Raw genomic sequence first — 25,832 nt, 5'->3', positions numbered from 1 at the left:
TATATTTAAAATACATTTCTGCTAATGTAATTTCGTCGTAGGAATCCTTACAATACTGATTATGAACACTAAATACAACGATGATATAAAATGTTATATTCATTTAAAACAAATTGTTGTTCTACTTTGTGGTCTATATTAAGCTAGCGTTTTATTCTACTTGTAATAAAGTAAGTTTCACAGTACGGGCATGATTGGCTTCATAGGCAACGCATCACGAACACGCTCCTAACAATACCTTGTACATTTTATGCTCGAGCGGACTCCTAAGTATTTTAAAGGTGAGAACAAAGGAATCGTTAAGGACTATGTAAATAGCGGGTGCAAGATGTTTCTTCTTTCGTGAGCTCACATAATTCCATAATTAAACATTCCCTTATCTTGTCTATCTTTCGGTGCAATTTGTTCGAGGTTGGGTTTATTAAATTTTTTGGGGGGAATATTGTTTATTTCAGCGCTTACAAAACATAATGAAAGACAGTCTGTTTTAAAGTTATATTTTTTACAGTAGGTATTGTTTGAACGTTATTTAGGCCACGTTTTTTAAAACTAAATAATATTCTTATATTAGGTATTAAGAAGTATTTTCTGGAACTATTCAACCAAATGTGAAAACTCTATAAAGGCTCTATTTTCTATAAATTCGTCGAGATTAACGTTATTTAAAGTAGAGCTCGTGTAAACTGAAAACATTATTGTTATTACAAAGTGTAATTTGTATCTGACATTTCAATTATTATTAAATGTGCTATTGACTGTATAAAGTTGATTAATACAACCGCATCGTGTGACACATTGAATTAGTGAGAAGTTACGACGGCCGTAATGAAATGGTACGGTCATGTTACATTACATTAACTTAACTCTTAATTGATATTTACATACAATTAAATAGCTGTAATTATTTTGTTAACCGTAAAAAATTAATAGCCGTATAACCATGTTTATACGGCTATTAATTTTTAATAGCCCAAATTATTGTTACAAATTAAACTAGCTATAGTATTAACATAACCTACGTGTGTGTATAATAAGAGGGCAGGTTCATACCTGAAATTTAAAATAAATAATAATTTAATTTCTGATATATTTCCTGATATTGTAAAGGGATAGAGCTAAAATGGCTCTATGGTATCTATGAAATAATTCAATTATAAATATCAACTCATTTATCAAGCCTAAAAGTACCAATTTCTTTACAGTATATGTAGACTAGATAAAGCATGAAAAACAAATTATACATAAACTGATTTCTCCTGAGCAATTACTTATTTGGAACGTGTCATGCTGGATGCAATTTATGAATCGTGTATAAATAATATGGGGACGTGTGTTGTAAACAAGAATAATGTTTTCGACAAATATCAAAGTTCAGACGCGGGCGAAAGCAGAGCGACTATTGATTCATTTACTGCTCGTATGTATACATTTTACATCGAGTTATATTGATTAGTGTGCCATTTTTATCTTTGTTGATTGCCGGTATATGATTAAAAAGACTTTTGAACTTTTCATTGCATTTATTAGAAGTGATTTGCATAATTAAATATTATGTTGTTGTTGAAGTATTCATCTATACATCTATACATATATAATAAATCTGTAGAAGGGTCAATTCTGTACATTGAAAATATTGAAAAAATAACTAGCAGGGGGTGTTACTGGATCGATACCAAACCCAAATATGTGATTAAAAAATTTTTTGTCTGTCTGTCTGTCTGTCTGTCTGTCTGTCTGTCTGTCTGTATGTGAAGACATCACGTGAAAACTACCGGTTCGATTTCGATGAAACTTGGTATAATTATACCTTATTATCCTGGGCGTAAAATAGGATACTTTTTATCCTGGAAAAATACGTAGAAAAAAAATTAATCTCAATTTTTCAGTTATCCATAGACGTTGTTCTGTAGTAGGTACCGCGAACACACGTTGCGTATTATTATAGACCTAGGCGTATTTGGGTCCAATAGATATTTATAAGATGTCATTGTCCGAGTTACTCAAAATGGAGAAATAAACCATCCACGCAAAGACCGACATCCGCGCGGACGGAGTCGCGGGCGGAAGCTAGTACGTAATATATGAGAGCAAAAGCTCTTCTTCAAGCTGGTGGTTTTTTTTTAACCGGTATTAACTTTTTCATTGGTTTTATCCGAATTTCATTGTTTGATGTTTAATTTCGAATTCTCTTTTTTATTTGCTCGTAAAAAAATAAAAATAAAAATTAAGTAAGTACCTACACTTAGTCCTGTAGTTATCAATAAATAATTCGTTAAGAGGTTTACACGGTAGGTATATGCAAAACGAGCATGGAAAGTACAAACCTGCCTCCGGCAAGGGCTGGTGCTTGCTAGATCAATATTACGAAGCATAGATAAACTCAAAGATAAGAAAATCTAGGTATATAACATTCTACGAATATATATTAGTCAAATGCAGATACTCTTTGTCATAATAGCTCATCAAACATGAATCACGATTGCCAAATTGGTCTTTGGATTGTTAAATTCATCGAGTAATTGTACAATGGAAGCCTATGCTGACTTCATAAATTCCCGATATCAAATACCTAATAGAAACATAAGATTTCCACTTAAATAGTTTCAAACTAGCTTGTTCAATTACACAATATACAATCATAGAAATTACGAATTTCCCATCAAATATCTATTATTAGCGTCGTCTAACTTTGACAGCCCTAAAGTCAGTATTATTTAACGCCCAGAGAGAGGATTACGTACAAGTCTGCACTGTGATAAGCTTGTAATAAACCTCCGGAAGATTATAGAACAGTAACGACTCTCTAAACGTAATATTAATAGCATGTTAAATGTCACTAAGGGCAAGGCCCTTCTTATGATAAATATGGGTTCTTAAGCTCTAATGAATTTATAATGTTGCATTACTAGAAACTTGCAATGGCCGATCAAATGAAGTATATTAAGTATATGATGGCAATAATAATAATTCGAAAACATGAAATTATTTTTTAACAAAAATGGTTATGTAATCAATATAAGATAAATAAGTACTCAATTGTTAAAAATGCCAAGTAATCATAATGTATCTAAATACCTGGATGTAGATCATAGTATAGATAACAGAGAGTTACCTATATCCAAATACATTTTTTACACTTTATACAACTGAACTTGTGGAATAAAGTAATTGGGAGTGCAACAAAGACCGTCTTTGAGAGCTATTTCTAGAACAATAAAAGCTGGAGGTGTTTTAAACTCAATGCACCCGCGGGCTAATTTTACTACTAGATCGTGTTTTAGAGTTAGTTTCAAGGCAAGTTTATTTTTAACTTTTTAGACGATTACGTTTACGAAGATAAAGTAAGCTTATAATATTAGTTCCATATAACTAAACAGACTTCGGCTAGAGAAAAGCTAAATAAAAAGGACTTAATAACTTACACCTTAGAATTACAGAATTACTTAATACTTACTCATGTAAGTTCTTTAAAAGTTCATTAATTAAACTAGGTATTTATCGACTGTCAGTAGGTACCTAAGTACTTTGTACAACGACTTTGTCGATGCAATGTAATTTATAAAAATCCGTATCGTATCCATGCAATTTAGCGAACTGACTAAATCTTATCTGTTGTTGTTGCATAATAATTAACACATTCCAAACAAACCTTGACAGAACTATGTGGTTGCGCATTTAACGGATTCCCACGGATCTATGCGCAGACGCAGGTCGGGCCATATGGCGCCGGTTCCTGGCTCTTAATTTATTTGCCGACGAAAATACATCATGCATTAATACACACTATTGTTTGTTCTAACCTAATTATTAATTACTTTTTCGCAATAGTTTAAATTATAAAATGTGATATAAAATACCAACTCACTCATTTTAAAAGTGCAGTTACTTAAGACATTTACCAATGAAGATTGTAAAGTGTATGCAAGTTTATTATTTTGATATGATATAATATGTAACAACCATTTTCATGTCATTGCTATGCATAATATAACAAGAGTCAACAGTTATCTACCTATATTATTAACGATCTCGTTATCCATAAAATCCATAAATGGTTAAGCACATAAAATAAACCTTCCAACTAATAATGCGAAATGAAATAAATTTAACAGTAGGTAAATCTTGGCTTGAAGCTAACTCTTTTGGCTTTAAATTCATAGAATACACACATTGAGATAATATTATACTACGTATGGAGAAGACACCACGAACAAAATCTGTGCGCCATTTTTTTGCTCTAACTAAGTTTTAAAAATCTAGTTAGGTATACTTACCGATGAAAGTTATTCCTTTGCACTTTTCCGTATAATTTGTGCAATATCGTAACACACACGAAGGCATATTTGATGCGTTTCACTTTAAAACAAATAAAAAATGAGCGTGCAGTTAAGCCATATGGCTTATGGTGAGCGGAACATAAGTGATAGGCGGTGTCGCCTCCATATGTATATCTCAATGAATACGCACAACATAAAATTAAAGAACTGTACTCCCAACGAATTTGCGTCATAATTGAACTAATAACAATGATAAATGTTCTGGATCGAACACGTGACTCCAAGGCTCACTTTGATTTGTTATTGTTGTAGACAGCCGCTATAAACACTGCACAAATGTTCGCCAAACGCAGAACAATAATATTCCAGTAATATTATATCGTGTACAATTTGTAGATCTCTGGTTCGTTTTCATGATTTATTATAAACGCCAAACATAAAACGTTGGTATCATTCCATTCCTATGTAATTTAGATAGAGCAATGTGCAGCTATTTTGTTTTAATTTCTTTAAAGAAAATATCTTTTAAAAATATATAAGTAGGTACTCCACCGTAAAAACTATCGAATCCGCCAATATTTAGGTACTTACATAGAAGTTACATAACAAATCTTACGGTTCCCTACAAAATATTATTCCTATTGTTCCACATGCCAGTCTCGATTCCCGACTTGGCGTCGTCAAAACACTGAAATACACAATTACTCGTCTACATTTAGCTAATATTAGATGAACTCAAATGTGCATACGGTCTGATGTCAGCTACAAAATTACTCTAGGAATCAACTTTATTTGTTAAATACTGCATGGAACTAAGAGATGATGAATGACATTTACAAAGGTTAGTTTTAAACGCTTACACGAGTGAGCTAATCTAACTTCAGTCAATATTGACTATAAATAGGTAATTCCTTGAAATATTTCATTTCATGAATTCTCAGGTCAACGTATTTCAATTGCGATCAATATGGAATCTATTAGCTGGGTCCACACCGGACGATCCACCGCGATCCGATCGCGCGCGGCAGGCGCGCGATCTAAAGATGCGGGCGGTGTGGACGTGCCGCGCGCGATCCATGCACGCGTTTTGCCGCGCGCGATCCCTACCTCGTGCGATCCGTTAGCGGGCGGTTTTTGTACCCGCTTCAAAGGTGCCTCAGTTGCGTGATGCGCGCGGTGTGGACGGTTGTGTTTTGGTTCGCGCGATCCACCTCACCTCAGAAAGTCATGGATATCTCGGAAAGTCGCCGTCTGATATCGTTATACAAAAAATTTCCATGTTTTTGGGATCCCAAGGATTCGAATTAGACAAATAGAGGTGTCAGGGATGATGCATGGCGTCATATTTCTTGCGAAATGGGGAAGTCGGTCAAAAATCTGAAGAAAATATAATTTGTATCATTCTTTCTTAGCTTGTTATCCAATAATGAACACAATAATATCTCAAATTGATTAGCATTCATTCTTGCAAAATTGTGTTCCACTTCATCTGAAACTAACTCTGCGTACAGCTGAGTCCCAGATTCCAATCGATTTTTGTAAAGTTGTTTCACCCAAAACCGTCGATTTCTTTTTTTTGATTTTTTTCGCAAACATTTCAGTGTAATAAAAGTTACTGCTGCAACGGCAAGACGTCGCCGTTGTACGTGTGACTCCATATCGTACAAGAGTTAGACTGGCTGAATCACGGATCGCCTTAGGATCACTTGGAGCGCATATTTTGGATCGCAAGTTTTTAAAGTGGATCGGCCTAACATGATCCACGATCCATGCTCCGCGATCCTGGATCGCGGATCGCGGGATCACTGGATCGTCCGGTGTGGACCCAGCTATTGGGCATAAATAAGAGTCAAACTAAAATAATCGAACAATATGATACCTTTACACAGAAAATTTGAAATACGCTTCGGGGAGGGCCAGCTCTCAGTTATCTGAAGTTTGTAGCAGAATTCACAAAGCACAATAGAGACAGCGTAGAAACTAACAAGAAAAGATCAACATCACCGCTCAGATTATTACGAGATCAACTTTTCTCGGCGTCCGGTGGCAACCGGCTGAAAAAAATATGGAGAAATAGTTATCACATTATTATTTACCATTTTATCTTCATCTTTTATGCATTTATTCGTCTTGAATCTATGAATTGTATATTAACTAGTATAACATCGAATAATTAACATACAAAATTTCGGCTTCAATTTGCATCCCGAACAATTTCAAATACAAAATTGTTCTTTTATATAAAATAGTTGATAATTAAAAAATAAAGGAATATACTCCTTCTATTGTAGTAACTAGTAGGTGACAAACTTTGAATAATTTGAGAATAAAAATTATTGTGAACCAAAAAAGTTTGGGATGCATCTAGAAGTCAAAGGATTTTCTATTCACACGATGTCATTAGCATTGAGAAATGTTGCCAAGTTTACGCCAACAACATGTTTCTAAGCTCAAGAAATTATTACCAACCTTCACAATAGGGAATGGAGAGTTATGAATAATTCAGTCTCCTATTTAAGACTGACGTGAATAAGTACATATTTAAACTATTCAATTTATAACAAGAATGCTAAGTTATTATAAAAAACACAGGTCACTTTTCCACTCATATTACTCTTCAAGCTCATTTCTTCTCTTAAACGTTTAATAGACGATCTTTTAATTTATACTGAGATTATGATCGACGATTGAACATGAAAATATAATGGAAAATAAAGAAGTCTATTTTGAGATTATTTGATACCTAAATTGAATTTGAAGAATTAAAATACAATATACATATTATAATAAGCATATAAACCTATGCTAAATCCATACTAATATTACCTATAAATGCGAAAATAACTCTGTCTGTCTGTCTGTTACTCAATCACGCCTAAACTACCGAACCAATTTTCATGAAATTTGGTATAGAGATATTTTGATACCCAAGAAAGGACATAGGCTACTTTTTATCCCGGGAAAATGACGCAATCCCGGGAATCCCACGGGAACGGGAACTATGCGGGATTTTCTTTGACTGCGCGGGCGAAGCCGCGGGTGGAAACCTAGTACTTAATAAATCTTTTAAAACTAATGTCACTTTTAATATTGTGCTGGCTAGACAATCAAAAGAGCAAAATACACATATTTTAATAAAAAATAGGAAATCAATATAGACGAGTTAGAACAGCTTTGCTTATAAATTAAAAGGTCATAATGAATTACCCATTTTAGAAGATAAACGTATGTAATATACGTGATAATTTGTTATGATTGTTTTGGACATGACACAGTAGGTACCTATATACTTAGTAGTAGCAAAATAAACAGTGATAATTATTCTTGGTTAAAAATATGTCTACTTGATAGTTTCTCAGTAATAGTATGCTGCTTGAATATGATATTTTATATGGTCTTAAATTTCGCGAAGGGTGGTCTCGAATCCTTACAAATAAGGATACTTTATTTAAATATGCTGGCATCGTATTTCAACCCAAAATATGTATTTTACATTATGTGTGCGATGCATTCACCCGTTACTTAGCTGTAGTTTACCATTATATAATTATAACTAAGTTTACATGTTTCAAATAATAAGTTAACATAAAAAAATGCAATTCATAATTTATTGCAATGTCGCTTTTTTTTTTCATAAAAAGTAGTGTCAAAAGCTAGTTATGTTAAATTAACATTTGCTTAATAAACCGTAAATGCCACCCTAGCCTTGCAAGCACGTATTAAACTGTCCAATAAGAAAACTGATACCAGCATAATCAGCGAAGACTGTATTTTATTCTCAGCGGATAGTCGACGTCTCTTGTCGTCTAATTAAACGGTCTTGGATGCCAACGATAATTTCGTTGAGACATTTTATAAATGTTCCTTCAATATCTTTAAGACATACCCTGTGCCTTAATAACTTGAAACTTTTTAAGCTCTTTAAATAAGGCATTCTGTCGACTGTCAGCACTGTCGATACTCGATACCTTAAATCGACGCATATACCTAATAATGCAAGTTTTTTGAAGATTTCATTGTTTCGTAATAATAATCACACACACACACAGTATTGCTGTGCTGCTTTAAAACTTTTATCTTAATAGTTTATATTTTAACTATTATTTGGAGTGAATACCCATTGCTTTAACTTTGAGCATAGAACACTTTATATAAAACATACTTTATTAAAATATTATTAATTATAGGCAGACTAGAATTATAGACTTTTGCTTATAAAATTTCACATAAAAGTCCTTTCGCAATTTCAAGTATCATTCATTAATTATAAAAATGACTTCAAAGAAAACAGAAGAAATATATGATAAATAACTTACTGCAACTAATAGGTAACTATTATTCTCGCTACATAAGCTAAACGTATTCAAAGACATCTGATAACTTTGATAAATATGAATGATAATATATTCAACTACACACTAGGTTATAGGTATATAATAAAATCTAAAAACATCAGGTAAATTCAGGTAGGTCCTAGTTAAATACCTAGATTAAGTACTAAAACATTTTTAAGCTATTGCATAGCTTCTATCGCGGGCCTTGAGCGCGGGGAATGATCACCGAATCGAGAAATTCCGTAACGAAAAAACCTCACGCTCCCCACTCCGACGGGCTCGGAGGTGTGGCTTGAAGGCATAGCATGCAATAGCTTTACCGCGGCCGCGGCAGTCCCCGAGTGCCACTGGCCACACGTCTTTTTTTCTTGTTTGTAGTAGACACGCTTTTAATTGTCAAAGCTTCATATTTATTTAAGTCATAAAAAATATAGTAGGTAACATATTTTTCTAGGATACAATGCGTTTTCTTACAAACGTACGGAGGTACTTACTTTTAGCATGTTTGTTTAAATAACATAATATGAAATATGCAACTACATCTCCGCAACTCATATTAATCTTTGTATATATTACACACCTATATGCTTAGCCTATAAGTAGATATATACGTATGTGTAAGCCTATAAAATATGTGTTGCTATTTGGTTGCTATGCTGTAAAAGTCGTTAATGTTGCTATTATAGGTGTTATTCATAGAAAGCAAAATCATGAATCGAGAGTCGAGCCCACAAAGAAACCTGTTTAGGCATATCTCGATTGTGAATACCAAGTTTGTTTTAGGTCCAAGCACTCTTTACTAAGGGTCAGGGGCCTGATTGAAATATTATCTTCTATTTTTAGTAGATAGCGTAATTTATACGTTCATTAATACATAAAGGTAGCTACAATTAAAATTATTTATATATAGTAATAATGAAGAACTGCAATCTGCAACAGATCCTTCCCCCGTTCGTCATCGTTTACAAGCAATTATGAATACAAACGGTCTATAACAATCTTAACAATCTTATTAATCTCTTATTATGCAGATCATCAAACTTAAAACGACCTTAATAAGTGTTGAATTTATAGAATCATTTACAATGATTTCTCATTCTTCCTGCATAAACTAAAACAGCACAGAATTATAAATGTTTTACAACAATCAATCTTTAAATTAGGATGGACACGAACCGCGCAGCAGAAGTTTAAATACCACTGAGGCTTTAACAATTAATACCAACAGTCTATCTCATCGAAACATTTTTATTTTACTAGAAGACTGCATTAATTAAACATTTGTAGAATAAAAAACGACGTTTTAATATGTATATCTAATCCAGAGTCTATATCGTATTCTAATTCGTCGTATTCTAATTGAGACTGAAATCATTTCGATTGACGGTAAATTACTGAGACCCTTCTCAAAATGCATGCTAATTAGACTATTTGTTACTTTCTTTATAAATGTATAAAAAAAACATACTGAAGAGTTTCTAAAATACTTTAATATGGCTATATTCTACACAATGCGATTCTCTATATAGCTCTTTTAAAACCTATTTCAAGTTCTGGTCACTTTGTACCTATACATTGTAAAAAATAAGTTCATTTTTGAACGAGTCAATATTTAATAATCTTTTAGTAAAAAAAAAATCATAAGTTTTCACACTTTCGTTCTTTATCTCCAGTACCTATTGACACGGCCAACAAGGCAGTGATTGAGCTTTTCTATATGCCATTATCGATTATATCAACTGCATGTTCTGCACAAATCCCTTAGTAAATATAAGTTAACTTTCTCTTGGAATATACGTTATTATATGCTGTTGATCTTGTTCATAATTAATTATTCCAATCACATTTATAATTAAACTAGCTTTGCTTTCGCCCGCCTATTATACCTAGTAGGTATTTTAATCTATTTTATAGATATATTGGATTATGGATATAATAATAATCTGAATACATGCAATATTTAATCAACCGTATTGGCGCTTCTCAACATTAATGAATAAAATAAATATTATTTAAGGAGTTTACGTGCTAAGCTTTCATTACTTTTGGCATTAATTTTGGCATGAATATGTTTTTAAGCATGTTTATATAATTTTTCAAACCATTCCAGTTACAATTAATTAACCTTACAAACGAACGAATATATTCTTTCTTCTCTTAAAAAGGAAGAACATTTTATTGTTCCTATCAGAACTAAAAGTACATGAGTCTGTATCAGGTTGTGTGTGAAGCAATGTTTAAGGTTATAGTAAATCTTCCATTAATAAGAAATACTAAACTTATAAATCCGTTATGTATTTATTTATTTTAATTTTCTAAAAATAGCAATCCTCATAGTTAATTTTTTATAGCAATACAAAAAAGGGTGTACAAAAATTAATATCTTAAAAATCATTCGTAATGCAAATTCAAGTAGGTTTGAAGTAGATAGTATTCTGTCAAATTTCGTGAAATAGGATAATGAATTCAGCCTTTGAATAAAATCGTACAAAGGACTGACTTTCCCATATTATATAATATTGTAGATAAGTACAGACATTGGTCAGTCTAGAATATCAAGAATAATTAAAACATAATTTCAGGATAAACAGACGGAACAAGGTAAGATACTCCGTACCTACATTGTTTTACTAAAGATAAATCGTTTCGTAGACCTAGATTCGTTACATTAGAGTTTTATACACTTACTATATAATATATTATACAGTCTTAAAACTTTAAAAGAAGTACGAAGTCGAGCTGTCAACATCCTTTTTGTTAAAAAGAATCCATGATTAGCAAATAAATCAGCATCGATTTGTGTGCATTGTGATGCACGTCGCTACCAACCTGACTGCAATCAGTCAAGTCCTTTTTAAGCATCCTTACGAAATTTATAATTCAATTGAAGATCACATGGACAATTTGGTACTCTCGATCAGACATTCTATTTGATATAATTAACAACTAAGTACCTATTTTTTATGTGTTATCTACTGCTATATGTATAAATTATCATCTACACTACACATGTTTTAATAGCGCTATAATTAACCATTAAACTATTTTATAATTTATTAAATGTTGAATTATGTTGTCAAAATTTATGGTAAATGGATGAATCTATGATATACCTACCCACTATGTATTATAATTAATTATTGCAATAAATAACTTGCGTAGGATCTAAAAGCACTTTATATTGTAATACTTTATCCATAAGAATGAAAGAATAAAATCTCCTTATTAAGCATTCAAATCAAGACTGAGAGTAATGTTCTTCCGATTTGCATTTATTTGTTTTCCCCCTAAATGCCATTTTAATTGGGTACCTACCTAATTCGTTTTCATCTCGTTATAAAGCGATATTCATACAAAATTAGATACAAATATTATGTAAGTAGTAAACAACGTAATACATCCAAAAAGCTATTACTTGCTGTGATTAGGTACTTGCCTACTTTAAGGCTTCAATTTCTACAATTATATTATTTGTACCGTTTTAACAGTGCAATAAACATTAGTATTTATCTATTTATATCCATACTAATATTATAAATGCGAAAGTAACTCTCTGTCTGTCTGTCTGTTACTCAATCACGCCTTAACTACTGAACCAATTTGCATGTAGTTTGGTATAGAGATATTTTGATACCCGAGAAAGGACATAGGCTACTTTTTACCCCGGGACATACGATAGGTTTATCCCGGAAATCCCACGGGAACGGGAACTATGCGGGTTTTTCTTTGACTGCGGGCGAAGCCGCGGGTGGAAAGCTAGTAGGTTATATATTATTTACCTTTAAATAAGTAATTATCATTTAAAAATAAATAAAGAATAAATTGCACCCCCGAATGAATAAAATCATAATATCGAAATCAAGGTTTTTCAGAAAGGTATAAAAACTGTTTTGATTATGGAAGCGATTATAATTTCATTTCCCATAAGATTTATATTCATAAATATTTTAAATATGTATTTTATCAAAATCATATTATAATTATACAGACATGTTTGAAAGGAAACTGAGATAACGGTTCGAAAATATCGTGTAACTCGGCAAGAGCAATATTTTTAACCGACTTCAAAAAAAAGGAGGAGGTTATCAATTCGGCCGGTATATTTTTTATTTTTTTTTTTATGTATGTACACCGATTACTCCGAGGTTTCTGAACCGATTTACGTGATTCTTTTTTTGTTCGATGCGGGATGGTGTCGAATTGGTCCCATAAAAATTTTATTCGGATAGGCCCAGTAGTTTTTATTTTATGAGCATTTTTGTCTGTAGGTATTTGTAAATTTTGCAAGTGCAAGTTTGAAGTCGGTTGTTTTTAACGCAGTTATCACTTGTATCTACTATGTAGTATGTACAACTACTTTCAATGATATCCGCAAAGATCACATTTAGATTATGTTAGATATTTGCATTCAACCTGTTTGCAACGTTTTGAAACCGACACACCTGATTTGAACGGGCTTAACATTCCTTAAAGCCTCTATTCCACTAAATTTATAGCGTCACGGTCAATGACGGGTCAAAATTGTTATAGATAAAATATTTTAAAACATCTGTTTGGCGATACCTACAATCTACATTCCAAGCAATATGTAAATACGTTTAACTTTATACATCGTAAATTGTGTTTAATTATATTGCGTGTTGAAAATATGTCGATAATGGAGCTTTTTGAGCAATCCTCCAAAATCGTAGAAATAAAAATAATTTGTAAACACTTAATGATTGAGGAAAATTATATTTAGAAGTTTGTATGCTAATTATTATATAATTTTTATATTAATATACATTATCTAGAAATTAAAGGTTTAAATGATTTCGAAAGATGTACATAGTTATACACATCAGAGTACCTATCGGCTATGTACCGTAAACAATGCATTTGTATGTAGGATAACTTATCGTTATTCAATCTACCTACGATCCATAATTTTCATAACATTATTTAAATTTCTTAATAGAAATTCTAGATGATTATTTATTAAATTGCTCAGTCATTTAGTATAACGCTGCGGATACCTCCACTCTTTCATACCTGTAAAGCTCATGAATAAAGTAATTTATATTTAACCTAGCAAATATAAGAGTCATCCAGCTTATCCTTTAGTAGATGTCATACAGCTGATAGTGCAAAAATATTCAAAGCCATCACCTTCTTCACGCATCAGCCATCAGATTTAGCGGATTAAAATAACATTGCAGGTTTCTGGAATACGTGTTACTTATGGACATTATTTCATTTTAATGAGTTATTTGTTACTAATGGAAATAACAAATATACAAAGCATCTTAGCATAAAAATCTTTTACTGTTTTCATCTTCATAATATAAAGTTTACCTATGTAGTTATGTACCTACAGTCAAAAAATACACCATGCATTTATCTACACATGAATAGTTATGGGAAATATTATATTAACGAATTCTCCCCACGTATCGTAACATTATAATGGTTTTTCGTATTTGTATTGGAGATTTATGGTATTTACCTTTGTTGTGAGAATGAGACTGATGAATTGGATCACCCGGCGATCATGACAACATAGTTTATTCGCGAGATATCGTTATCATCTATTATGCATGTACTTATGAGTTATGCAAGTGTTAAATAAATTTCTACTCTCAATTCAATTGATAGGACCAAAAAAATATAAGCAAGACGTTTTAAAGTAATGTATTCAGAAACCAGTTGTAATTACATAAAAAACCGTATTGTTTACGATGCAATACATGAAAGTGCACAACAATGGGTCTGTTATCTTTCCACAATTAAAACACAATCCATTCTCAAGACCGCTAAGAAAGTTTTTATGTAATCTATTCAATAAAAAGTAGTGTTAATTATCATTTGCAATCAATACAAAACGATTATTAAAAAATGCGAAACATAGCGGGTCTCTTTGAAAGCTTACAATGTACTACAAGACGTACATATACTTAGTATAATGAATGGATATAAGAAATATAGGTATGCAATGGATTAAGTGGATAATTATAAGAATAAAACGGTGGATTAATTCATCAAATTAATAGGTATGATGAATACGTTTTGTTATAAATATAAATATGTAATGATGACGGTCTAGTATGCTCAAAGTTTTTATAGAACATCAAAAGGGATGTTTTTTGAAATGTAACTTCTTTAGGCGCGTTAAGAGTAAAATTTTGATATCTTTAAATTTTGCCAAAGAAGTTTCACTTCTGACACATGTTCTCGGCACGCGCGCTCTTTATTTATTTGTACATAATTTGGTTGATTCGAAAATAGAATAGAAAATGAGTAGGAAATCCTCACAAATACCGAAATATTTTTCACAATCCCCTAACAATGTAACAAGCTCTTAGTAAGGTCATATAGATTAATTACCAGTAGATATGGGGTATAAACTGCGTTCCAGAGTCACCATCAACTGCTAAAGTCTAGAGTGTTCCATTAGAAAGATGGCTGTTTCTATATTATACCATTATACCGCTATAGCTATAAGCGTTAATAAGTATGTATTTTATATCTATGTTGTCTAAGATATACCTTAAGATATACCTATTTTATTAAATTAATTTTACCATTCGATTATTATATGTGATCCCTGTCTGTCTGAGTGCTACAGGCTAAAAAATAAAAAATCTGATTAAACAATAAGTAGGTATTATAAAAGTGATTAAAATTTAAAGCCGCTAAATATAATATAATAAAAATTCAATGTAGTTCTTATTATAGAAAAAAATGTCATAATTATCAACAGTTTATGATCATGATGGTTAACTTTTTTTTAATCCTATAAAATACCTGATAAACTGGAAAGTCAGTACCTACCTAATAGAATACTGATTAATACAATTTGATTATTTATATTTATGTAATCAAATGATTTCAAATATATCGTATTATTAATTATAAAATACTAGTTTATTAAAAATAAATTGCCAAAAGAAATTGTAAATTTACATATTTTGAAATGTTAGAATAACTACTAGCAAGAAATATAAATCAGACACCTGTTTTCGGTGTCAATCCAAGTTACACTAAATGTGTGTGCCAAATTTCATTGTAATCGGTTCAGTAGTATTTGCCTGAAAGAGTTACAAACATCCACACAAACTTAACTAACTACTAATATAATAACTTATTTATTATATTAGTAGGATAGAATCATAGATGTAGTCCAATATGTTTTAAAAAATTAGTAAGATAAGAATATTATGCATACCTACATAGTGCTGATTTACACAGTGCTCATGACTAGTATATTGACCGGCCTCTGCCGCGGCGGTCAAAAACCCGACCTTGTCAAATCTAGTATCAAATAAGTACGTTTGACAAATCTGCATTGTAATACGAAAACAACAATATATTATGCATTGTCACGTACAGATGTACATGTATAGGTACATAGCAATGACCACTCAATAATAGGGGAAATCGGCCAAGTAGGTACCTACCGACGTAGCTTTATTCCAATTTTTTTATTTGATAATAAGAAAGAAAGAGTTAGTATTAGTTAGTTTAAACTATACAGATTTTATATTATCAAACCCCACATCAATAAATTCCTATGACTTTTTTTATTTTATTTATTTTAATTCCGAAAATTCGATTCTCTAGAATCTAGATTAATCAGCTGTTTTTTGCATTAAAATTAATATCTATAGCCGCACACCTTTACAAGAAAGCTGCAAATAATTATCCCTTTACCTATGCCGAGTCTAATAATGGAATGCATTCATTATTATGGCATGCTACCGTATTAGGGTCCAGCACCCCGCATCCTACCTTATCCGTCCTCAGTCCTAAAAAATCGTGGCCATAGTTACTATGGACTATGGACATTCCTGGAAACCAGTGGTACGGAATAACAAACCACATTTAGATAATCAAGTATGTTAAAAACAAAGGATCAATAAGGAGAAAGGTGCTTGACATTGAATAACGTATAAAACTTAGATAAATACATAAGTGATATCAGTCGTTACGCTGATTAATTGATATCAATAAAAAATATATAATATTTACTGTCTACATTTATTACTCACCTCAAGCTTAATGGCCTTCAATTTTAAAGATTATTAAGACTACTCAGAGGTGGTGCGGGAACAGAAGAAAAGAGAGTTACATATTAATATATATAGAGATATATATATATATATAGATATTTATCAATCATTATTTATCACTTCTTACCTATAGTTAGTTATTATTATTCTGTGTCTATAGGTAAAAATAATAAAAATCCAAACTGCATTTTGTGATATCTATATTATTTCGGAATAAGACAAGAATGTAACACCTTGTAAGTTGTAACGCCTGACAGAATAAAAATGTTACAATAGCGCACCATTGTTTTTCGTCTCTGACATTATTGTCGCATACATTTTATTTAACGCTGGTACCACAATGAATGGAACAAAGAATGCCAGTCATTCATAACTTCACCAAGATCCTTTTGTGAAGTTTTACCGCGGGCGCTAGCAAACGTCACAAAAAGATGAGCAACCCAGGCGGTAGGTAAATTTTCTTTTTTATCATAAAGAGGAAAATAATTTTAGACTAACTAATTCACGAGCTTGAATCCCTACTATCTAAATAAATACATATACTATCAACGTTTGTATAATGTTTGAAAGTAATACGATCAAATTACATCATTTAAAAGGTGAATTAAATGCTCTATACTCAGAGATCAACCATATATTATATAATAATTAATACGTTTCTGTAAAGAATAATGAGAAACCATTATAATATCCTGAAAAATATATCAAGTTTTAAATAACACTACACTACGTATGCATCTAGTGCACTAGTTGCTGATCTACAGAGGGCACTACATGAAGGGTGTTCTGTTTACACTGTATTAACTGTTATATATAAATATATCACATAGCGGCACAAATAAAATGTACAAAAACGAAAACAAAAGAAAGATTAAGTTACAATGTTCGACAAAATCTCTCCCAACTGCTACAAAACACCACTTTTAAAGTGTTTAGTCCTCTTTCTTCCCAGAAGTCGGTAAGTATCAATGAATGGGTTTGTAATTACCTTTTTTTTATATCTTTCATAAACGCCGACACCTGGAATTATGGTCTCGTTAACGTCTTCATGTCTCATTAAAAATAAATAGCTTGCTAGACAATGGGTTTGTTACGACAATGTTTATGACGAAATATTTGAGCCGGTTTAAGATAATTCAATTATCGATGGATGTGGTATTGTTATTGTTATGTAAAGCATTTTTATCCGCTTTTCATGTAGAAACTAATATTTTGAATAAGTAGATACTGTATACAAGACCCAAAAAATATTCAGGAATCTATATTAATATGCATTTTATAACAAAAACAAATAACACGATTAAATTAAATTGTAGAAGAAAATAATACAGCTTTTTTGGAATGTACGCACGTGTAAGTGTTAAATACTTCAATGGAGCAAGCGCGCTTAATAGGATAATGAGGCAATTAGAAATAACACTAACTATCTATTGGCAATTTGTACCATTGAGTGGATAATTTCCACGTATTAATTACGTTACTTTTCGGACGCATTTATATTGCAATTTTAAAATGTGTTCATGTTCAAAAATTTTAAATAAGATACCATCAATCATCGGTAGATTGCTTAACCTAAAAGCCCTCTTTATAAAACGATTTACAAAATTCAATTCTTGTAAGTTGTAAGTTACGCAAATGACTAGTAAAACTACGTCATTACCGGTGACTTCCGCTTGTCATAATGACAGGTGAGTGTCGCCCGAGTGCCTCTGGATGATAAGCACGACCCGATTGGCCCCTTCTGATATTACCACCGACTAATAGCTGACATGGACATTATCTGTGACGGAGACATAAATTTCCCGGCGGGGTAAATATCGAATATCAATGTGATTTAATAAATTACTTCAACTTTGCTTTTAGTCCCAATATGTATCAACAATCTGCATTACTCATTCGACTCGACTGTGTATTGTACCTCTATAATAACGTATATCGCTTCAGCAAAAAGAGGTTGTGCAAATATTTGTTTAGCTCAAACCAAACGTCGGACAGTTTGACAAACATTATTATATCAGTGTTTAAATAAAATATGCGCATATTAATTATTTACATAGACTTTACGAGTCCTTGTTAATTATATGAAATAGCAAAAGCTCGCTCAGTATTATCCAATATTACAAAGTTATTTTGTAACACTTTATTGCGTCTGCCGCAGTTAAATTGATGATAAATTAGTTATACCAAGAAATAAGAATATACACAATAACCTCAGTTAATAGTTACAGGAAGTGAGATGCCGTTTTAAAATAAGTACATTTTACTTAAATAGCCAAAAAACCATCACCAACAGTTTATATCACACATAAGACGCATAGGTTGTGTTTATTTTATTATAAGAAGCTAGAATATACCACGTTACTAATTATTGATTACACTAAAACTTGTTTGCGACCAATGAAATATTTCGAAGTTGTCAGAGCTCTTCCTAAAGAATCCGGGTATAGACATTCGACAATCTTATAAATAATGACTAAATTAATTTAAATAAAAATTTTAATGATACTGCAGACTCATATGAGAAGAGTGTGTGTAGGTACCTAATTTTAGTACTTACGTTAATATAATTTTTGATTTGAAATTACTAAAATAGTAGTGGTTTAAAAACAATATTATATTTATTATTTTGATGACTACTATCAAGATTGGTCGTTTTTCAGTGCATTAAGTCGAATGATGAAAACGGTTTGAATTGAATCAATTTAAACAAAAATTGCTTGATTTAAATAAATAGTAATCACTACCAATTAAAATTCACCAGATGTAAGTCAAGTATTAAACATTATATCTACCTGAAATAATGCAAAGAACAAAAATGTTGCAGTTCCGACGGAAATTCGGTCAACCAGGCGGCCGTTTGGTTTAAATCGTAGAACTGTATCACGCCTCTGGCACACTTCTAAGTAATTCATTTATGCAACAATTTTATGAATACATATGGAAGCGCTCATGTCAATACAGACCGACACGCTAATGACTTACGATTATTTTCCTTTTCGTGTTCGTGAGCAATCACGAAAACAGATGCCTTTCTTTCTGATGAGATGGAAATAATTAATTCATATACGATTTCTATGATGATTTATGATAGTCCTGTTTTTCTCCCCTTTCAATATCGGTAGCTGTCATGTACCTATTGCATAGGAAGCCCGAGATCAAAAGTATAGGTAAGTTGGCAAATTGGATGTTTAGAATAGCCTGCATTGAACACAGCTTGAATTCAATTACAATAGAAATCACATTTGATACTCTCTTAAAATGTTTATCTTTAGGACAAGCTTTTTAGCATCGTGTTTCAAATTATTTTACATCAGTATAATGTCGTAAAGCTTGAGCTCTTTAGTATCCTATTAGAAGATCCAAACATCCTCAGCAAATCCTGACTAAATAAGTTTATTCGAAAGAAATCACACACTGTTTGTGTTATCGGAAATTAATATATGTTTATTAACTATGTTTAATTCAATGTCGATGTATTAATTTCCAATAACACAATACAAGCAGTGTGTGATTCGCTTAAATAAACATTCGTTCCGATTTCTTTATTATTATTAATTAATCAACATAATTAATAGATACAACGACAATAAAACGGAACAATTGCATTAATTTCTTAGGGAAATGAAATATTATCATTTAAATTGTACTATTATATCTGTTTTCAAGTTTATATAAAAATTTCTTTCACTTACTCCTTTTGATCCTTATAAAAACCTCCTAACACTTCGTTATTTGACCTTTAATGAATTTTGATCTTCAACCGCGAAGCATTTCAAACATTCTATTTATGCTGCATATCAAAGTTAACACAATAAAAGCAATCTAGTCGAAAATGAATCTCACAGAATGTTTGACACAAAGGCGGGGCCGGCTCGCTCTTGACCGGTTTTTGTACCATGGTGTAGTGAGCGCAGCAGTGGACCGAAGCGGCTTTGTCATTCAATCGTCCCATTGTGGTCTTTGTCGGTTGGCCTGAGCCGACCATACCCTACACGGAGACAGGTCTGAATGCATTAGTTAAATGGTTATAAAAATCAGGGTGAAAATCATGTGAGCGTATTATATGGCTCGTCGTTGTTATTCGTGTCTGCGTAAGTATCCTTATATGAATGCAAGTCGGTATCCTTACCGTTTCAGCTTAAAATTTATTTTTTTCATTCATATTATATCAAAATGATTTAAAGTTTTTCTAATGGCAATAATTATAAATGTTATGGTTTTTAATTTTCTAAATTCTAACTACGAAATAACATATTGTACTATAAAAATCCCAATATTCCAAACGTATCCAAAATCCAAATATTTTGTATAAGTTCATCGACCAAAAATATCCATAAAAATCTTTCTAATCTATTTTTAAAGAAACCATTAAAACTTGAAAGCTACGCTAAGCCTCTTTAGACTTGTAATTAACAAGGCTTTACATTTATTATCGTTTCATTGTTGTCCTATCTAACTTTAATCTGAATTCAGATAAACTCCTTCTATCTTCAAAATCATTAAAGGATAATCTTCTTAGATTAGCTCGTTAGCACGGCTCCAAAAAACTACAAACAAAGTGTTGTTTGTTATTGTTTCTCTGTGTTTGCTGTAATCCCTTCGTAAAATCATTAATCATCCCTTACGAGATGTGGAGTTATGGAACATAGACTACATTTTGTATTAATGTTGGTTTTTGTAACGTTTTGTGTCGGTTAGCACACGTAGCGATTTTAGCAATTAGGTATTTCGTAACGTTCATATCCCCTTTCTTATTCACACTAGTTTTCGTATAATATCATGTCAAAAAAATGATTGGTATATATAAAAAAATATTATTAATAAAACTATTCTTCTTTCATTTACAAAGATCGCAATCTCTTAACGGTCATAAAGCTAAACGGTACTGAAGCACGGTAAAAATAGTGTTTTTCATGTCATGAATAATTGCATCGAAAACTTTAAATTCGACATAAATATCTACAACTACACTACCATTGCTTAAGCGCAATACACATTGAGCCCGCCGGGCCGCCGACATATGTCGGCAACTTTTTGTCGGCGGTCTAGTTGGCGGCTTCACTTATTACAAGTCGGAAAATCGCCGGGCAACTGAGCGCAGGCGTACCCAAGCCGCCAACATGTCGGCGGGTAACACGCGCGGGCGCATGTTGCCGACATGATTCTTTTCATACAGGCCGCCGGGTTGTGTCGCCGGGCTTTGTCGGCGGCCCGGCGGGCTCAATGTGTATTGCGCTTTATATATCATTTGGACATCGCAGCAGGCGCCTCGTAATCTACATTGAACAATGTTGTAAACTGCTTCGTGTGCAAACAAGATTAGTGAAACGAATCCTGGTTTATTCATGAAAGTTCAGGTCATCGACTCTACAATAGAACTTTAAGCTGTGTTTACAACTCGATTCATTTAGTTCACTTCGAGTGCACATTTGTAATATGCATACGGCTCCAATTTTATTGCTGGGACAAACTGGGCATGTATTCCGCATTCTAATATAAATCGAGCCTGTTCTCGGAGCTCCATTTATGTACCATTTTACGTTGATTTTAATTTAGAATCGATTTGAGAACAATGCAAACAATGAACGTGAAACTTGTTAAACTCGAAGTATTTTCTAGTTAGGTATGTAAGTTTAAGTTTAGCGAGTAATTACTGGAACAACAATTTTATTAAAAAAAAAGACCTTTGTTTTAGAAAATATGATAACCTACAGAATATCTTTGATAACAAATTCTACTATTTACTTTTATGTAAGTAAATAAAATAATAAATATTGTAATTATTTAATGTAATTATTCGAATAATATTTTCTTTCGATATACATAGAAGAAAATATAAAGTCATTTCTAATATCAATCTTGTAGGAACGGTAAAATAACTGTAGAAGAAAAAGAATACCTATATTCATTGATTTAATTTAAACTAGCTTCCGCCCGCGACTCCGTCCGCGCGGATGTCGGTCTTCGCGTGGATGGTTTATTTCTCCATTTAGAGTAGGTACCTACCTCTGACAATAACATCTAATAAATATCTATTGGACCCAATTCCCAAATACGGCTAGGCCTATAATAATACGCAACGTGTGTTCGCGGTTCTACGGAACAACGTCTATGTATAAAACTGAAAAATTAAAATTAATTTTTTTCTACGTATTTTTCCAGGATAAAAAGTATCCTATTTTACGCGCAGGATAATAAGGTATAATTATACCAAGTTTCATCGAAATCGAACCGCTAGTTTTCACGTGATGCCTTCACATACAGACAGACAGACAGACAGACAGACAAAAATTTTTTTAATCACATATTTGGGTTTGGTATCGATCCAGTAACACCCCCTGGTATTTATTTTTTCAATATTTTCAATGTACAGAATTCTACAGATTTATTATACTATATGTATAGATGTACATAGATGTATAGATTATAATAATAAAAGATTACAAAAAAATAAGTATTTTAATTCTTATATCGAGAATTAGTTAAATATATAATTTTGATTAAGTACCTTGTACCTACGAACCTAGTATGTACCTTTGATGTACCTAGAACATCATCAGAAATTTAATAAAAAAAAGATAGGTAGTCTAGGTTTATCTCTAACAAACTTTTACAGATGATATACACTAGGTAGGTATGTATAAGATATTACTGAATTAATCTGTAACCTGTTTACATAAAGTTTTCAATCTCATCAAGGTGTATTCAAATTTGCTTTATCTTATAAATTAAAACGACTTTTTTCTACGTTTGCCAAAATATGCACTAGCTTTTGCATATTCAAATTGAGTTTCTTTATTTTTACCCAACAACGTGGAACATTTAAATCAGCCCGTGTTACTGCGCTATATACACTTCTATATAAAATAAAATTGACTGTTATTTCACTGTTGTTTTCTATTTAAACATTTTATGTCACACACAATGCTAATGAATTATTGATATAACGGTTTTAAATTCGATATTTTTTTATCAATATAAGTAACTACCTATATTATTTAAAAAGTTAATATACCTAATTGATTTATTTATCTACCCACATCACAAATGTAAATAGGTATATACAGATTTAATATATTTTTGTTAATTCTTGCGGCTAATCTTAGAACTAGCTAGACATATTTCACATATTTTGATGGGACTTTTACTCCTGGATTTCTGATGTTACAATTAGAAGCTACCTAGGTACCTACATATTATAAAAAATTGAGTTCATAGACCTTCCTACGTACCTATGCATGTAATGTCATGAATTGTCTCCAAAAAATACCTTACGAATATAGGTACCTATTATTAGTGGAATTGAAATTAAGGCAGGTTTACCTACGGCCAAGTCCGTTTCTGAAAATAATAACATACCTACCTACCTACGAACAATTTCAATCAAAACCTGACAACATAATATGACCTCTATTGATTGAATTAAAATAATATTTACGAACGATAAAAACATATTAGCTAGGGTAATTGCGCCAGTTCGCGTCCACTTAGTGCAGTTGGAAAGTTTGAAGGAGAAAATAAAAATGTTCCAGAACAAATTTCAACGCAAAATTTATGTAACGTGTTCCTTACATAGTCTATTTTATGATTTCCTTTCAATTGTGTTGGAAATATCATGTGGTTTTTATTTATCTAGACAAATAGCAGAATTTGGCGTTTTACCCAGTTCGCGTCCAAAAATTCCTTTTTGCGTCCACCCGTGGACCAGTTCGCGTCCACCAGCTTAGAAAAGGAATTAAGATTGTATTGGGTGATATTTTATCAGATAAATGCAAATAAAAATTAGATTTTAATAAATTATTTATTTACGAATATAGTTATTTAATAAAAACCGGCCAAATGCGAGTGGGACTCGCTTACCGAGGGTTCCGTATTAACCTGTCTTTTTTCATATGTTTTAACTGTAAATGATTATTTTTTCAATGTTTCCCTTATTTGTGCTATAAGACGTTGCTTCGTACCAAACTTCAAGTGTCTGTGTTTAGGTACGTAAAGTACCCTGTAGGTTTTGATTCCCTTGCGAATGTCGAAATTTGCAGCATAAACGGCTGTATCTTTTGATTGCTTTGGCTTATAAGTTTAATTTTTTCACTGCTTCAAGGGACCGTAGACTTGAGTATTCAAAATAAATTTCAGCTTTATACCTCTACGCGTTACTGAGAAAAAGGGTCTTGACAGAAAGACAGACCGGCAGACGGACATACAGACGGACGGATATCAAAGTGATCCTACAAGGATTCCGGTTTTTCCTTTTGAGGTTCGGAACCCTAAAATCAACATTATTTATTAATATAATTCACTGTGTAAGGAAACTGGAAAAACTTAATTATATTTATCTTCTCATCATTATTAGAAGTTAGAATCAAAAATTAACAAAAAACAAAGTTACGTTATGTAAATAAATAATAATCAGTTCTATTAAGATTACGCTATTTTTTAGTTTCTAATGAATTAAATTTCCTTTTTGTTTATATTATTTTCTTAACCACAGACTTATTGACTCTCATTCTCAAAAATACTGGTCTCATTCTTAGAATACCCATTTTAAAATGAAAAAATAGCATAAAAATTTGCTAATTTGAATGAAAATTTAAATTAACAACTTGTGGTCTTAGTCAAAAATTTACAATATATTTTAAATTACATATTTTAACAAACAATTCATTGCTACGTAATGAAAAACAATGTGGACGCAATATGTTCTATTGTTATGCACTACAGGTATAGTTTGCGCCCACCGTGGACGCAAAATGGAAGTTGTACAAATTCGGTGTAGTAATTCGCGTCCACCTTATTTTAGCTATTAATTGTAAGAGAAATAAACTTATTTATAATCCATACTATTCCATGTTTTGTTAGCAAAGCAAAGAAACAGTTACATATTCAAAAATTCACATTTAACAATAAGATACTTACCGTCAAACGCGACGCTGCGCACTATTTTTTTCTCAAAATCCCGCGCGTTTTAGCTCTCTCGTTTAATAGCCAAACTTAAATAATTTTTTTAAATAGGATAGGCGGTGCGCAGGCATAATTTGAATATGTGTGCATGTCTCTTATACATTGAGGTAATTATCGGAAATTTTTCTTATTACAATTTTACATAAAGTATACTTATTTTCGTGAATTTTCTAAAAGATATCCGCAAAATGGACGCGAATAGGCAGGTGGAC

The 25,832-nt window shown here is 31.8% G+C and overlaps 1 protein-coding gene across 1 annotated transcript in view; it reads right to left on the bottom strand.

Moving 5' to 3' along the window:
* LOC123705666 (extracellular sulfatase SULF-1 homolog) overlaps positions 1-25,832 on the bottom strand; it is a 66,120-nt gene that overhangs the window by 39,689 nt on the left and 599 nt on the right. The window lies entirely within an intron of this gene.

This window comes from Colias croceus, chromosome 2 (assembly GCF_905220415.1).
Source record: "Colias croceus chromosome 2, ilColCroc2.1".
Classification (NCBI taxonomy): domain Eukaryota; kingdom Metazoa; phylum Arthropoda; class Insecta; order Lepidoptera; family Pieridae; genus Colias; species Colias croceus.
This window is presented reverse-complemented; position numbering and strand designations above follow the sequence as displayed.